This window comes from Chiloscyllium punctatum, chromosome 29 (assembly GCF_047496795.1).
Source record: "Chiloscyllium punctatum isolate Juve2018m chromosome 29, sChiPun1.3, whole genome shotgun sequence".
NCBI lineage: Eukaryota > Metazoa > Chordata > Chondrichthyes > Orectolobiformes > Hemiscylliidae > Chiloscyllium > Chiloscyllium punctatum.
In genome coordinates this window covers 21,500,406-21,517,899 of record NC_092767.1, presented here as the reverse complement: position 1 = coordinate 21,517,899, position 17,494 = coordinate 21,500,406, and the positions used below count along the sequence as shown (strand labels likewise).

The 17,494-nt window shown below is 47.5% G+C and overlaps 1 pseudogene; it reads right to left on the bottom strand.

Annotated features, from left to right (window-relative positions):
• Positions 1–431: 431 nt before the first annotated feature.
• LOC140454396 (beta-1,3-galactosyl-O-glycosyl-glycoprotein beta-1,6-N-acetylglucosaminyltransferase-like) lies at positions 432–15,983 on the bottom strand (annotated as a pseudogene).
• Positions 15,984–17,494: the final 1,511 nt, after the last annotated feature.

Sequence of the window (17,494 nt, the reverse complement as noted above, 5' to 3'; positions counted from 1 at the left end):
AGTGTTCCAGTAATGCAGTGTCCACTCGTGCAGTGTTGAGTATTATTGGTGGATGTGTCCCTGTGAGACTGGGCACAAGTAACCCCATCGACCTGTGGCCAACCGCTTCAACTCCCCCTCCCACTCCACAATGACACTTCCTGCACCACCAAATCCAAGTTATCTGATGACTGGAGGAAGAACACCTCATCTTCTGCCTTGGGACCCTCAACCACATGGCATCAACATTGACATCACTAGTTTCCAAATCTCTCTTCTCCCCCCACCTCATCCCAGATCCAACCCTCCAAGTCGGCTTCCCCTCTTCACCTGTCCATCTTCCTTCCTAACTATATGTTCGACCTTCCCCACCGACCAATCACAATCACCCCCACCCATCTGGATTTACTGATCACCTTCCCAGCTACCTTCCCCAAAAGCCCCACCCTCACTCTATTTATCTCTCAACCCCCTTACTCCCCCACATTCCTGATGAAGGGCTTATACCTGAAATATCGGTTCTCCTGCTCCTCGGATGCTGCCTAACCTGCCGTGCTTTTCCAGCACCACACATTTTGACTCTTAGAGTGACTAATGTTACAGTGCTAAGTCTCACAGTGCCCAGTGTTACAGTGGATAGTATTAAGGTATCCAATCTCCACAGTGCCCAACACTATCGTGCCCAGCCTCACACTGTCTCGTGTTACAGTGGCCATGTTACAGCATGCAGTCTCACTGTGCCTGGCCTCCACAGCAGCCAGTGTTATACTATACAGTCTCACAGTGCCCAGTTTCACAGTGCCCAGTCTCTCAGTGTTTCCGATGTCTCACCCACCACCCCTACCACCATCACCGAGGTTTACTCCATCCCAACCTCTAACCCAGCCCCAGTCTTACCAAGTGTCCTGTTTCGGAGATATTCCTCCATGCACTGTACTGCCGTGTTGACCATGTTGGGGTCAAACTTATTTGCAAAGAAACATCTCTGACGGACCACCCAATGTAGATCTCCTGCCCCATACACACAAACCAAGTGGCGATACCTTCCCGTGCAGGGAGGGTATAGGGCACCCCTCGCAACGTCACTAGCCTCAACGGACCACTTTACTGCCCGGCCAAGTGTCCTGGTGGCTGCTTGGGTGTACGGGATGGAGCCTGGTACATTGGGCATTCTGTGCAGGGTAGCCCACACATGCTCGTCCGGACTGTAGGTGTCCTTCGACCACTTGAGGAAGGCCTGGATCTCGGCACTGTCAAACACATGGCCAACAAACTCTCTGGAGGCCATGAAGTAGGTGCTGCCCACGAAGATGGAGGTGCTGATGTTCGGCTGGCCTTTCAGTTGCGCGAAGATGACTTGGTCAAGGGTATCGTTGTGGTATTGCTGACGTTTCTAAAAGGCAAGTGCAAGAGAGAGTGAGAGAGATGAGAAAGCAGAAATTATAGCTTTTCAACTTCACCTATGGCTTTTTCCCTCCCCAACTCCTCTGCACTCTCCTCGCCCCCAGCTCCAGCAAGATCCATGCACACTCCTTCTCTCAGTTACTCACCTTACAGTGGAGAACAAGGCCATTCAGCCCCTCAGGCCTTTCTCACTCCTATTGCCTAGTGCCAGTCACCTGCCAATTTCCCCATATCCCTGCCTCCCAAACCATCTCCCAATGCTCATTCGCTGCGCAAACATATAACTCATCCTCAAACTCTCCCAGTGGATCTGGCTCCAAAAATACACTTCAAGCTGTGCCCTCTGGTCATAAAGGTTGAGAGCACCAGAAAAATAGATCCTTCAGCCCATCGTGACTGCGCTGGCAAAACAGGCTCCTTGCTACTCCAGTCTCATTTTCCAGCACTGGGAACATTGCCTTTCATGCCTCACCAGTGCAATGGAGACACTTTCCTGTGGTCATCAACTCCTGGAGTGGGACTTGAACACAGAGCTTTTGCCTTAGAGAGAAGGACATGGTGTGCAGGGATATAGATCTTTGAAAGTTGCATTGCAGATAGAGAGGGTGGTGAAGTAGGTTTTTGATACCTTTACCTTCATTGGTCAGTGCATTGAATATAGGAGTTGGGATGTAATGTTGCAGCTTTAACAGAGATGGATAGAGCTCTGAAAGATAGTGGAATCAAGGGTTATGGGGATAAGGCAGGAACAGGATACTGATTGTGGATGATTAGCCATGATCACAATGAATGGTGATACTGGCTCGAAGGGCTGAATGGCCTACTCCTGCACCTATTGTCTATAAGGAGGAGTATCTTTGATTATCTCTGATATACCTTTGCCATTACCAAGTGTGATCTATTGTCTGTAGAGGACGTTGGTGAGGTCACTTTTAAAATACTGCATACAATTCTGGTCGCCCTTTGAAAGAAAGAATGTTGTTAAACTTGAGAGGGTGCAGAAAAGATTTACCAGGATGTTGCCGAGATTGGAGGGCTTGAGCTACAGTAAGAGGTTGAATAGGCTGGGGCTATTTTTCCTGGAGGGTCAGACGCTGAGGGGTATCCTTACAGAAGTTCATAAAATCAGGAGAAGCATGGATAGATGTTGAAATAATCAGCCGGATGATAGTACACTTCACACAGCTTCCTTTATCACATACATGCAAGAAGACTCAACCAGCCGGGTCAAATCCCACCCTTGCCTGGAGAGTCTCAAACAGGCAGTTGCAATCACACTTTTACACACAAATCAGCGTTCCCCTTTCACGAATTACATTTTGATTTCAAGCCTTAGCAACACAATTGATCAATCAGATCCTGATCTAAGTACGTGACGTTTAGCATTAGATCATTGACCTTAAACTTCTACAACACCTGTTGAGTGTTGTTTCGGTCTTCCTGCCTTCTCACTTAATGGGAGCCAGTTTCAGTAAGCTAGCTAGCTTGCTTACGTGCTTGGCTGCACTTCTCTGTTGCTTCTCAGAATTGTTTAGCTGACCTCCTTTTCTGTTCTTGCCCCATTTTGATTCCTTCCAGGTCGGCTGTATAGCTAAACGTCTTTTCCCAACGGTGGGGGAGTCCAAAACTAGAAGCATAGGTTTAAGTTGAGAGGGGAAAGACCTGAGGGGTTACTTTTTCACGCAGTGGGTGATGTGTGCCTGGAATGAGCTACCAAGAGGTGGTGGAGGCGGCTGGTACAATGACAATATTTAAAAGGCATCTAGATGTGGACATGAATAGGAATAGGTTCGAGAGATACGTGCCAAAGGCTGGCAAATGGGACTAGGTCAGATTAGGATGACTGGTCAGCGCAGACAGGTTGAACTGAAGGGTCTGTTCCATACTGGATGATGCTGTGACTCCATGGTCTCTGGTTATTGAGGTTTAGAGCACCAAAATAATAAGTTGCCCTTCAGCCCATCGTGTCTGCACTGGTCAAAAAGACCAGCTTCGAACTATTCTCATCCCATTTTGTAGCACTTGGCCCATACCCTTGAGTGTCTCACAAAAGCAATGAAGATACCTTCCTATAGCCATCAGCTCCTGGATTAGGACTTGAATCCAAAGCTCCTCTCTCAGAGTGAAGGACACCACACATTAGATTCTCTACAGTATGGAAACAGGCCATTTGGCCCAACAAGTCCGCACCAATCCTCTGAAGAGCAACCCATCCACACCCATTATCCTACCCAATATTTACCCTTGACTAATGTACCCGAACACTATGGGCAATTTAGCACGACAAATCTACCTGGCCTGCACATCTTTGTGGATTGTGGCAGGAAACCAGAGCACCCGGAGGAAACCCACGCAGACATGGAGAGAATGTGCAAACTCCACACAGACAGTCGCCCAAGGCTGGAATCGAACGCAGGTCTTTGGCGCTGTGAGGCAACAGTGCTTACCACTGAGCCACCGTGCCACCCCTTCCACAAGATACAAGACACCTTATTTACATTGTGTCAAAAGATATCTTTTATCCTCGGTCCTTGTGGCATCATGCATGGGAGATATGGATCCTTGGTTACCAAGGGGAGGTAGATGGTATTCCAGAATGTGGATGGTGGAACAGGATCAAAAGGGCCAATGGCCTACTCTTGTTCCTTGTATATATGGGAGCAGATTTTATTTTTCCAACTTACATCGGAACTTGCCATCATCTCATACAAATGTAGTTTAGGCTTCATTTGCATTTCAATTCCTCAGATCTCCCCACCATGCCTCTAACCCAAAATCTTACATCTGAATTCCATTGCACTTGTACAATCGGTGAACAGTGAAGTATATTTCCTTGTCTTCATTACCGAGTGCTCACCCTGTACCCACTGAATAAACCTCACCCCAATCTCCTTTGTTCCAATGGGAACATCGTTGACCTTTCCAACTGTGCCATCCAACTTAAATCCTGGCACCATTCTGCGAAATCTCCTCCCTGTCCTGAGGGCCCTCACATCGTTTTATAGTCACCGGAAATGACCACAACAATCCAAGTGGGGCTAAACCAATTCGACATGCAGCATAACTCAACCATTTATTGGCATCAATGCCTCTATTTATGAAGCCTTCTGCTTTTCTACCCTCTTATGGCCTCCCCCATCTTCTAATGTCGATGAATGTTTATTGCCAGATCCCTCTAATCCTGCGCACTCTTTACGATTGTGCCATTACATTTCTATTACCTCTCCACATCCTTCTCCCAAAACATATCACCTTACACTCTTCTGTATTCACCTCTGACTGGATGCTGTCTGTTCACTGTGATGACTCTGGACAATTCACATCATCCTCACCATTTGCCAATCCTCCAGGTTTATCATTGCCCCGAATATGGGCATTCTGCCACATACTCCAAGATTGATATCACTGACATATTGAATAAAAGCAGTCGTCTATTTAGGGCTGAGAAACGGAAAAATTTAACTTACACGATAGTAAAGTTATGGAATTCTGTAACACAGAAAGCTGTGGAGTTTGAGTCATTGAATATTTCCAAGAATGCGATTAACAAATATTTAGGTTTCAAAAGCATCAAAGGCATGGGGAGAAAGCGGTAGTATGGCATTGAGATAGAGGATTAGCCACGATCATATAGTATGGTGGGCCTCATGGAGGGCCAAATCATCTTCTCCTGCTCCGGGTCTTGATGTTTATATGTCCCAGCTGTGTGGATCATTCCCATCCACCAACCTACCAACCTCTAGTCCAAAACAAGATCCATGAATCAGGGCTTGTGTTGTCAATTTTGTTGTCCAGCCATTTTTATCTAGTGCCTAGTGAAACACTTCATTGAATCCAGTTCAGACAACATTCTCTGCATTCAAATTCTCAGCAACTACATCAATGCATGATGCGAGGTTGGAGACTTACCTTTTGAAAACCTGCACTGGCTTTGCTTCATTAATTTGATCTAAAGCAGGTTGGTGCGAATTGCAGCCGTAACTACCAGCATGAATGTCAAGTGCATGATATAAAGTAAACTAGGATCCATGTGGTGTGAGCCTCGGAGACCCAGGTTCAAGTCGCTTCTGTTCCAGAGTTGTGCGATAACATCTTTGAACAGGTTCATCAGTAAATGTAAGACCATTAACAAGTCGGGACAGGAGTCGGCCATTTGGTCCCTCAAGCCAGCTTCACTCGGATCGTGGCTGATTCAACATTCCTCAAGTCCATGTTCTTGCCCTATCCCCGTAACGTTTAATTCCCCAACTGAGCAAGAATCTATTCATCTGAGCCTTAAATATATACAAGGACAGCTCTCTGTGGCAAGGAATTCCAAAGATTCACAACCTTCTGAGAGAGGAAATTCTACCTCATCTCAGTCTCAAACTGGTGCCCCTTTATTCTGAGACAATAACCCCCCCCCCCCCCTCCCCTCCCCCGGACCTGGACTCTCCCATGAGGAGAAACATCCTTTCAGCATTTACCCAGTCAAGCCCCTTAATCCTGTCCATTTCAATGGGGTCACCTCTCATTCTTCTAAACTCCAGTGAGTAGAATCCTGTTTAGCCTTTTGTTTTTTAAGATAATCCCTCCATAATGGGGCCATCCCACTGAACATTCTCTTAACTTCCTCCAATGAAACAACATGTTTTCTGAAATAAGGTGACCAGAAGTGCTCACAGTATTCCGGATGTGCTCTCACAAGCACCTTGCACAGTTGCAGTAAGACTGCCTGACTTTTATACTCCAACCCCCCTCCAAATAAGGGCAAACATTCCCCTTCAGTTCTAAAGAAAGGTCACCAAACTCGAAACATTGACTCTGTTTTCTCTCTATGAATGCTATCCGACCTGCTGAGTCTCTCCAGAAATTTCTGTTTTCGTCCAACATTCCATTAGTCTTCCCAATTACCTGCTGCCCTCGTGTGCAAGCTTTCCATGTTTCATTCACTACTTCCCCCAAGTCCCTTTGTGTTGCAGCTTTCTGAAGCTTTCTCCATTTAAATAATATTCTATTCTTTTGATTTCCCTTCCAAATGAACAATTTCACATTTTCCCACATTGCACTCCATTTGCCAACATTTTTCCCAACTTAACCTATCAATATCTGACTGTAAAGCACATAAGACAACATTTTTTACTGTAACTCGATTATACATGACAGTAATATATCAGCAAGGTTTGAGAAGGTTTGTAGTTCAGGTTGAGGTTCTAGATGTAGGTTTTGCTCGCTGAGTTGGAAGGTTCGCTGAAGATGTTGCCTAGTATGGTGACAAAAAATCTGAAAATGAACCTTCCAGCTCAACGAGCAAACCTACATCCAGAGTAATATTTCAAGTCAACCTCAGAGTACAACGGGATCTTGATCAGATGGGATAATAGGCCGAGGAGTGCCAGATGGAGTTTAATGTCGATAAATGTGAGGTGCTCCATTTTGGGAAAGCAAATCAGGGCAGGAATAATACACTTCATGGTAAAGTCTGGGGAGTGATGATGAAACAAGGGATCGTGGAATGCAGATTCATAGTTTCTTGAAAAAGGAGTCGCTGATAGACAGGGTAGTGAAGAAGTCGTTTGCTACACTTGCCATTATTGGTCAGTGCGTTGTGTGTAGGAGTTGGGAGGTCATGCTGTGGCTGAACAGGACATTGGTTTGGCAATTTCTGGAATACAGCATGCTATTCTGGTCTCCCTACTATAGGTAGGATGTTGTGAAACTTGAAAAGGTTCAGAAACGATTTACAAGATGTTGCCAGAGCTGAATGTGGAAATGCAGGAGATTGGTACTAGATGTGGAATAATTACAGACACGATGGCTGAATGGCATCCTTCCGCAAGAATTCTTTAATTCTGTGACTGGCGCAGAGGGAGATTAACTTCAAGGTTCATGTTATCAGGAGGGACACCAAAGCCCTTAGCTGAGTGGTCAGAAAACTCCCTACTCTTTATTTGAACTAAGGCATAACCTGTCTCCACCACTATCATACCATAAGTCAGCCATTCGTCCCTTCAAGTCTGCACCACCATTCAAGAAGATCACTGCTCTTCTGGTTGCAATTTCAATTCCACATTTCTATCGTTTGTCCTGGGGTCCTTATCTTTTTTTTAAAAAAAGGTCACCTTGCTCACCCTTTTATAACTTCATCAACTCAGCCTTCACAACTTTGTACAGAACTTACACAGTGCAACAGCCCTCTCAGGGGAAAATTATTCTGCAAGGCATTGGTGAGGCCACTTTTGGAGTATTGGATAAATTTGTGATCGCCCTGCTGTTAGAAGGGTGTTGTTAAACTGCAAAGGATGCAGAATAGATTTACAAAGATGTTGCCAGGACTGCAGTTATAAGGAGAGGCTAGATAGGCTAGGACTTTTCTCACTGGAGTATTGGAGGGTGAAGGGTGACCATATGGAAGTTTATAAAATTGTGGGGGAAATCAATAAAAGTGAAGAGCCCCAGGATGGGGGAGTCCAAACCCAGAGGGCATAGGTTTAAGGTGAGACCTGAGGGTGGTGCAAATACGCAGCAAGTTGCCAAAAAGAATTGTTGTAGTGGGTACAATCACAAGATTTAACAGACAACATAAATAGTTCAAGTTTAGAGGGAAATGGACCAAAGACAGGATAAGGGGACTAGTTCCAATTAGGATACCTGGTTAACATGGATGAGTTGGACGAAAGGATATGTTTCGGTGCTGTAGGACTCTTGACGATATCTTATTCTCCAGAACATCTTGTCAAACCTACAAGAGAAAGCAACGTCCCATCAATCACCTTATCATGTCCCCTCAGAGAAATTTATACATTTCAAAAAGATCTCTCAGATTTCCAAACTTAAATGTGTAAAAGCCAATTTGTTCAACCTTCATCCCTGGGAAAAAGGCAGGTGAAACTTGCTGTCAATGTAATTATTTTGTGTTTTAAATGAGAGAAAAATGTACAGACTGATTCTGATGTGGTCTCATCAAGGCCTTGTGTGGCATTCTCTCCACCCCTCAGGTCTGGAAATGGACTCTACATTTTGAAGAAAAATGTCTGTATGAATAGACTCTGGACTAGAACGGACTCTGTTTGTTTGTAATTAACTATCATATGATTTGTTGGGCTTATCACCTGCACTGTCTTGCATGTCCCTGGGTCTGGCAGGTGTTACTGTGAGCTGGGAGGCTCGTGGGTCGTCCTGAAAGCTGTCACCCCGAGAGCCGGCGAGTGGGTAGGCCATCCTGTGAACCTGAAGGTTGGTAGGCTGTCCCGAAAGCCAGAGGGTGGGTAGGCCACCCTGATGACAGTCTCTCCGATAACTAGATGGTGGGTAGACCGTTCTGAGCACTGTCAACCTGAAAAGGGGTAATCGGGATGGGCTGTCCTAGAGGTGGTTGAAAGCGGTATCAGAGCAGCCAAGAGCCAGAAAGCGTGTAGGGGCGGGCTGAGATCCAGAAGGCTTGTGGGCTGCCCTGCAAGCTGTCGTCCCAGGGAAGGGGACAGGCTGTCCTAGAGGTGGCCGAAAGGTGTGCCAGGATAGCCATTAGCCAGATGGCGCATCGGGGTGGGTGAGAACCCAATGGTACGTGGGGCAGACCGAGAGCGAGAAGGTGGGTAGCCGTCCTCAGCGCTGTCACCCCAGGTGGGTAGTGGGGCGGGCAGTCTTAGAGGTGGTCGAAAGGTGTGTCAGGGCGGACCGAGAGCCGGAAGGCGCGTGGGGGGGGGGGGGGGGGGGGGGGGCGGGGCTGCTATAGAGTGGTGAAAAGTTGGGAGGGACGGGGGCTTGCTGGGTCTGCATTATCTGCACTTTTTAACGTAACAGGATTGTTTTATGCATAAATGTCATTGTTGCTGTCTTTTCATATTTGAAACTGGGATTTGTGGTTTGTCCTCAATTCCCTGTAAACTGGTTGAACGGTAGGGTTTGGGGCCTAGCTTTGCTGCTCCTCTCCCTTGTAAAATTGCTGTTGTATACAGCTGTAAATGTTAACTGTTGTGCTGTAACCTCTTTTTTGGTACTTGTTTAATAAAATAAAAAAAAACAGGGGAATGCTCCTCTCCCTTGTAAAATTGCTGTCTCTTGTATACAGTTGTAAATGTTAACTGTTTTTGTAAACTGTTCAATAAAATTTATAAACAGGAGATTCAGAGGTCTTCTGGATTTAGGGGACTGACTCTGTGCTGGCTGGGTCACAGTCAGTGTGTTACTGTTGGTTTCTGCTTGTTTTTTGTGTGGGGGAAACCTGATTCCTGAACTGGCTGAATTATTTAGCCAGTTTGTTAACTGGCATTCCTTTACTGAGGACTGATTGTTAAACTCCTGATGCACAGACCGTGTTTCTCATTAGGGGACTGTTGTTTCACTGACTGGTTATAGTCTGTGTGTTACTCTTTTCTTCACTTTTGAGAAAAGGACAATGTTAATTTTGTGGTAGGGCTTAGCCCTTGGACTCTAGTTTTGTTTTTTGTATGTGTCCTCACTGTTTGGACTGAGCCCTTGTGGAAGACATACATTTTACCAGAGGAGCTGTTCCTGTGGGGAGGCCTAGCCCTGAGACTGGGCCTCTGAAGATTGAACACATGTGTGTACTGGGAGGTGAGCACTTGCTGTATCCTGGAGTTTGGGAGAAGACCTTCCCTTCAGGAGTGGACCAAAACCCCTGTGAGTTAATCACCTTTACAATGTACTGTGCTCCTGTGAGTGGGCCTGGCTCTCCAAGGATGTGCCAGGACTCCATGGAGACTGAACACCTGTGTGCTGTGGGGTGTGCATTTGCTGCCTTTGGGAGTGGACTCTGCCCTTGGTTGTAGACCTTGTTTTTAGCAGTGGACTCTATTTCTGACAACACATGTTGTAAACTGGAGTGGACTCTGTTCCTGAGAAGGACTCAGTTTTTTCACAATTAACTCTATTGTGTTTCTTGTTGGGCTTATCACCTGCACTGTCTTGTGTGTCCCTGGGTCTGGCAGGCCTTACTGTGAGCTGGGACGTTCATGGGTCGTCCTGAAAGCTGTCACCCCGAGAACCAGAGGGTGGGTAGGCCACCCTGATGCCAGTTGCCCCTAGAGCCAGTAGATGGGTAGGCCATTCTGAGCGCAGTTGTCCTTAGAATGGGTAATCTGGATGGGCTGTCCTGCAGGTGGTTGGAAGGTGTGTCAGGCCAGACTGAGAGCCGGAAGGTGCGTAGGGGCGGGCTGCCTTAGATCGGCCAGAAGGTGGGAGGGATTTAGCTGGGGGGTGGGGGGTGGAGGCTTGCTGGTTTTTTGGGGGTCTGTATTGTATGCTCTGTTTCTTACACAGTTGGACTGTCTTATATGTAGGGAATGTCATTGTTACTGTTCGTAATGATTGAAACTGGGATTTGAGGTTTGTCCTCCTTTCCCTGAAAACCGGTTGAATGTCAGGGTTTGGGGCTTGGCTTTGTCATTCCCCTCCCTTGTAAAATTGCTGTTTCTCTGTATACAGCTGTAAATGTAATTGTTTGTATAAACTGTGAATTGTTTAATAAAATATAATTAAACAGGACTGTCTGTTTCCTTTCTTCCTGGTGATGGAATATAAATTGTGAGGAGCAATTATAAATGTTGTCTGTGAAAATCACAAAGCTGAATCATGAAAGAGGAAGGGGAGTGTAGGTTAAGCTGGATATACTTGTACAAACAGTTATAAGCATCTGTTTCCCACTTCTGCAAAAACAAAAACCACAATCAAGAGGTCATAAGGCTCAGTGTGGACGAAGAATGAGAGGAAATGTTGCTTTCGCAAGCAAGGAAGCAGATGGCAGTGAAGGTAGATATACGCTAACAATAGACCACAGAGGGATGTGGTGAAATGGCCAAGCAAAACCTGTACTGTTACGCACAAGGCCAGATAAGGCAAGAGATAAACAAGAGGAATGGGCGCTGGGTTTAGAGTAGTGGGAGGAGGGAAAGAGAAATGAATTGTATTAAGGTTTTGTACTGTGTGCCTACCTTGTAGATACCACTCTTGCAAGAGTATATCAGATGATACTGCTGCTGCAGATCTTGTCTTGCACTGAAATTATTGAAGTGAGTGAGTTCTATTTCCCACATAAATTAAGATTTACACACTTGTTGTTTTTCACTGCATCTGACACCTACACACATGACATGGGTACAAGGGAAAAATAAGCATGACTGCTGTCGGGTGGTAGTGGAAGAAAAATAAACAGGCATGTCAAGGGATCTGCTCACTGAGAGCTGGCTCTAGGGGAGCTGGATCAGCATATGAAGGACTCTTCAATCCTCTCGAGGAGAGGAGACTGACTTCGAAACAGCTTCAGTGTGTCTTATGTGCTGCTGTTGGTGTCAAACTACTGAAAAGGAGTTTCAAATGTTTTTTCATGGTTTGTTGTGATTGTTTTCTGGGGTTTCTTTCTGCTTATTTCTGTTCATTTGAAGCTGTGCTCAGCTGCCCAGGCAGCTACTACCACCACTGCTGCTACAGTCTGGGCCTGCTCCTCCGACTGAAGCCTGGACCTCGCCTGCACCCCTGCTGCTGCTGCCTGGGCCTACCTACACCTGGGGATGACTTTGACTGCTACTCCTGAGGCTGCTTCCGAAAAAAAATAAACAGGATGATCAGATGTTCTGTTCACTCTGAGCTGGCTCTGAGGAAGCTGGATCCGTGTCAAGGACTCCATGTGTAAACAAAATGGTGAGTTGGTGACTGGATAATGGCCTCTGTGAAGTTATTCCTGATGTAGGGGTTTCCTGCTCCTCTGATGCTGCCTGACCTGCTGTGCTTTTTCAACACTGCTCTAATCTTGACTGTAATCTCCAGCATCTGCAGTACCCACTTACAGTCACAGAGATGTACAGCATGGAAACAGATCACCGGTCCAAATTGTCCAGGCTGACCAGATATCCCGACCCAATCTAGTTCCACCTGCCAGCACCCGGCCTATATCCCTCCAAACCCTTCCTATTCATATACCCATCCAAATGCCTCTTAAATGTTGCAATTGTACCAGTCTCCACCACATCCTCTGGCAGCTCATTCCATACACGTACCACATTCTCCATGAAAATGTTGCCCCTCAGGTCTCTTTTATATCTTTTCCCTCTCAACCGAAACCTATGCCCTCTAGTTCTGGACTCCCCGACCCCAGGGAAAAGACTTTGTCTATTTATCCTATCCATGCCCCTCATAATTTTGTTAACCTCCTATAAGGTCACCCCTCAGCCTCTGATGCTCCAGGGAAAACAGCCTCAGCCTGTTCAGCGTCTCCCTTTAGCTCCAATCTCCAACCCTGGCAACATCCTTGTAAATCATTTTGGAATCCTTTCAACATCTTTCCAATAGGAAGGAGACCAGAATTGCATGCAATATTACAACAGGGCCTAACCAATATCCTGTACAGCCACAAATGACCTCCCAACTCCTGTACTCCATACTCTGATCAATAAAGGAGCATATACCAAACGCTGCCTTCACTATCCTATCAACCTGCAACTCTGCTTCAAGGAGCTAGGAACCTGCACTCCAAGGTTTCTTTGTTCAGCAACACTCCCAAGGACCATTAAATGTTTAAGTCCTGCTAAGATTTGCTTTCCCAAAATGCAGCACCGCACATTTATCTGAATTAAACTCCATCTGCCATGTCTCAGCCCATTCGCCCATCTGGTCCAGATCTTGTTGTAATCTGAGGTAACCCTCTTCACTGTCCACTACACCTTCAATTTTGGTGTCATCTGCAAACTTACTAACTGTACCTCTTATGCTCGCATCCAAATCATTTATGTAAATGACAAAAAAATAGAGGGCCCAGCACCGATCCTTGTGGCACTCCACTGGTCACAGGCCTCCAGTCTGAAAAACAACCCTCCACCACCACCGTCTGTCTTCTACCTTTTGAGCCAGTTCTGTCTCCAAATGGCTAGTTCTCCCTGTATTCCATGAGATCTAACCTTGCTAATCAGTCTCCCATGGGGAACCTTGTTGAATACCTTACTGAAGTCCATATAGATGACATCTACTACTCTGCCCTCATTAATCCTCTTTGTTACTTCTTCAAAATTCACCCAGACAATCTCTGACACCTTTCCCCTTCCTGGACCTCTCCATCTCTGGCAACCGACTAACCGCGGACATCTACTACAAACCCACCAACTCCCACAGCTACCTGAAATACACCTCCTCCCACCCTACCCCTGTAAAAACATTATCCCTTATTCTCTGCCTCTGCTGCATCTGTTCCCAGGAGGACCACTTCCATCACAGAACATCTCAGATGGTGTCCTACCTCCAAAAACTACAACTTCCTCTCCCACATGGTTGACAATGCTCTCCAGTGCATCTGCTCCATTTCCTGTACCTTCATCCTTAAACCACACCCCTCCCAACACAACAGAGACAGTACCCCTTGGTCCTCACCTTCTACCCCACCAACATCCAGATACATTGCATTATCCTTCACCACTTCTGCCACTTACAAACAGACCGCACCATTAGGGACATATTTTCCTCTGCACTCCATCTGCATTTCAGAGACCATTCCCTCTGCAACTACCTTGTCAGATTCACACCCCCTACCAACCCACCCTCCCCTCCTGGCACCTTCCCTGTCCTCTGGAAGAAGTGCAAAACCTGTACCCACACCTTCCCCCTCACCTCAGTCCAAGGCTCCAAAGGATCCTTCCACATCTGACAGAAGTGTACTTGTACCTCCACCAATGTTATCTACTGCATCCATTGCACCTTATGTGGTCTCCTCTACATCGGGGAGACAGAACTCTGACTTGTGGATTGTTTCAGAGAACATCTCTGGGACACCCACACTCACCAACCAACCCCACCGCCTCTGGCTGAACACTTTAACTTTCCCCTTCTGGATTGATGGTGCTGGAAGAGCACAGCAGTTCAGGCAGCATCCAAGGAGCTTCGAAATCGACATTTCGGGCAAAAGTCCACTAATCCAGAATCCAGTCATTGTTTTTACCACTTTAACTCTCCCTCCCACCAAGGGCATGCAGGTTCTGGGCCTCCTCCATCACCAAACCCTTACTAGCTGACGCCTGGATATTCCACCTTGGAACCCTGCAACCAGGCAGATCATTGTTGATTTCACTAGTTTCCTCATTTCCCCACCCCAACTTATCACAGTCCCAAGCCTCCAACACAGCACCACCCTCCTGACCGGTCCACCTTCCTTCCCACCTGTCCACTCCACCTTCCACAACCCCCACCCCCCCCCCCCCCCCCCCCCGCCACATACCTTCATCTGTCTATCACTTTTCCAGCTTCCTTCCACCCCCAGCCCCACACCCTTCCCACTTATCTCTCAGCCTCCTGGCCCACAAGCCTCATTCCTGATGAAGGGCTTATATCCGAAACATTGATTCTTCTGCTCTTCAGATACTGCCTGAGCTGCTGTGCTTTTCCAGTGCCACATTCTTGTCTCTGATCTCCAGCATCTGTAGTCCTCACTTTCTCCTCCACTCTTAACCTACCTACATTCCTGTATACTCTCGTAATCAGTCTATATCCCTCCTTATCCCAGGCCCAGCCCTCTCTTTTTACGCCATCCCTTTCACCTGACCGTCTTCCTTTCCACCCATCTGCTCCCCCCCCACCCACTGTCCAATCACAGCCACCTCCTCCCTGCATCCACCAATCGCCATCACACCCACCTTTCCCCAGCCCCACACCCCCATTTTGTCTGCAGCCCCTTCCTCTCCCTGGGTTCTGATGAAAGTTTCCGACCTGAAACATCAATTGCCCTTCTACTCTGTTTGCAGCTGAACTCTCTAACTCCTCTCTATTCCTTTGTACGTTCTGAACCTCCCTCCATGCAGTTGAACAATTTTAACAACCTTGTCTCTCTTTGTACAGTCGGGAGTGAAGGACTGGAAGAGAGAGAGAGGGATGATGGAGGGAGGGAGGATGGAAAACACTTGGATGGAGAGAGGCCCAGCAGACAGGAATGCGGTTACATTTTTGAACCCTGGTGCAGGATCCGACTCAATCACGTTGAAGCCGTTCAGAGCTCTGAGGCTGCGGACTATCTCCCGGTTGGTCTTCAGGGGGAAGTCTTGGACACACACGTTGATGAAGTACCTCCAGGGGACAGGGCTCTCCAGCAGCTCCTTCATGCAGTTGAGATCTGCCTGAACTCTGCTCCAGCCAGATTAGGTGACCCACTCCAGCTTGGCTGCGACAAAGACATTGTGGAAACACGAAGCGACGGCCCGAACGGCCGCATGAAATTGACTCAGGGATTTGCGGTCCACGTGGATACAGTAGACATTCTGTGGGGCGTAAATGCTCCGTAGAAGCCTCTCGAACATCTCAATGCTCTGGTGGATGGCCATGGAATAAGCCAAGGGGAAGTGTTCCTCCTCAGGGCTCAGGGGGACAGTGATATACTTGCGGGCCCTCACAAACGATCTGCAATTTCGGGTCATGTTCAGATAATCTCCCTCAGTGACGGCCTGGTGCTTGAGGGGGATAGTAATGGAGTTGAGGAGGGCCCTTTCCACCTCCTGCCTGTCCCCTGGATGATCTGCCAGCAGGTGGAGTTCTCCTCGACCAGCAGGAAGTGTTCCTGCATTGGACTGCCGCCTGGTTTCACCAGCCTGAGGGTCAGCCGGCTCCCTCCTCTCTGGACCAGCAGCCATTGGCACAACAAGACCACACTGAGCACACACAGCGCTGATCTGAGGCACGACCAGTGGGCACAACGCTGGCTCAGCTTGGGCACAGCGCTTTCCAGAGGGCAGTGTCCCCAGCCTACAGGCGATAGGCAAACGCAGAATGGATGCTCTCTGTGCTGGGCAGCACTGCCTTCACTAGACCGTGCGGAAGGAGTGACTGCAATTTGCTGGAGAGGTCGCCCCAGCCAGTCCCCTGTCCTTGTTAGACTCTTGTCTTTCCTTTTCCTCAAGATTCAACGAAAAACTCCGACTTTCACTCCCTCTCCCCCCGGAACTGCTCTCCCTCTGGAATTCCTCTCCCACTTTAACACCTCTCCCTCTATCTGTGACCCCTTTGTAACCCCTCTCCCTCTATAATCCTTCTCCCTTTGTAATCCCTCTCCTCCACTAACTCATCCCTCTCCCTCAGTAACTCCTCTCTTGTTCCTCCTCTCTTTCTGTCCCTCTGTAACTCCTCGTTCTCTCTCTCTGTCTCACTAACTCCTCTCCCTCTCCCTGTCTCTCTCAGTAACTCCTCCCGCCCTCCTCTGGATGAAACCCAGCCAATGTTCCGTTGTTTCTCTCTCGGAGTCCGGGCTCCCCTCGCTCCTGTCTGCCTGCTTGGCTACAGGCGTTTCCTTTCCCGGTCTCTGCTTCTCTCCAGCCGTTCCTGGACCGGTGTCGCACGGGTGAAGTAAAGGAGAGGATCGCGATTGGAGAACCTACTACCAGAGAGAACACAGAGCCAGCCAAGTCCAATAACCCACGCCCCAGCCTGGGCTGAGATGCTCTTTCAGGAAGGAACCTTCCATCGAGCCCACAACAATGTGGGAGGGGTAACCCTTGGATGAAGAGAGAACCAGAAGACGGGAAGGTGGTTACCTGTTTGTACTGTGACTCTTAACTGCCCTCTGGGCTATTAGGGATGGGCAATAAACACTGGCCTGGCCAACGGTGCCCCCATCCCATGAATTTATTTGTAAAAAGGTAACAATAGTAAGTCAAATTAAATCAAACTTCACCACCCGTCATCTCTCTCTCTCTCTGATGCGAAATTGGAGTTATGGTGATTTGACCGTTCATAATAAAGCTGTGAATCTGAGCACAGCAAGTTGATATGGATCCAAAAAAAAATCCCCTGGCCAAGAGTGGCTCAGAGGTTAGCATTGTTGGAGCACAGTACCAGGGACCAAAGTTTGATTCCAGCCTTGGGTGGCTTTGTGGAGTTTTGCATGTTGTCTGCTTGGGTACCCTTCGGGTGCTCTAATTTCAAAGATGTTCAAGTTAGATGGATTGGCCATGCTGAATTGCCCATAATGTCCAGGGATGTGCAGGCTAGGTGGGTTACCACAGCCACACACACACACACACACACACACTCTGCAGGTTTAGGCAATGCTCAATCTAATGCAACATCCTGGTGGTTCTCCTTTGCACACCCTCCAGTACAATCACATCCTTCCTATAATGCGGTGACCAGAACTGCACACAGTATT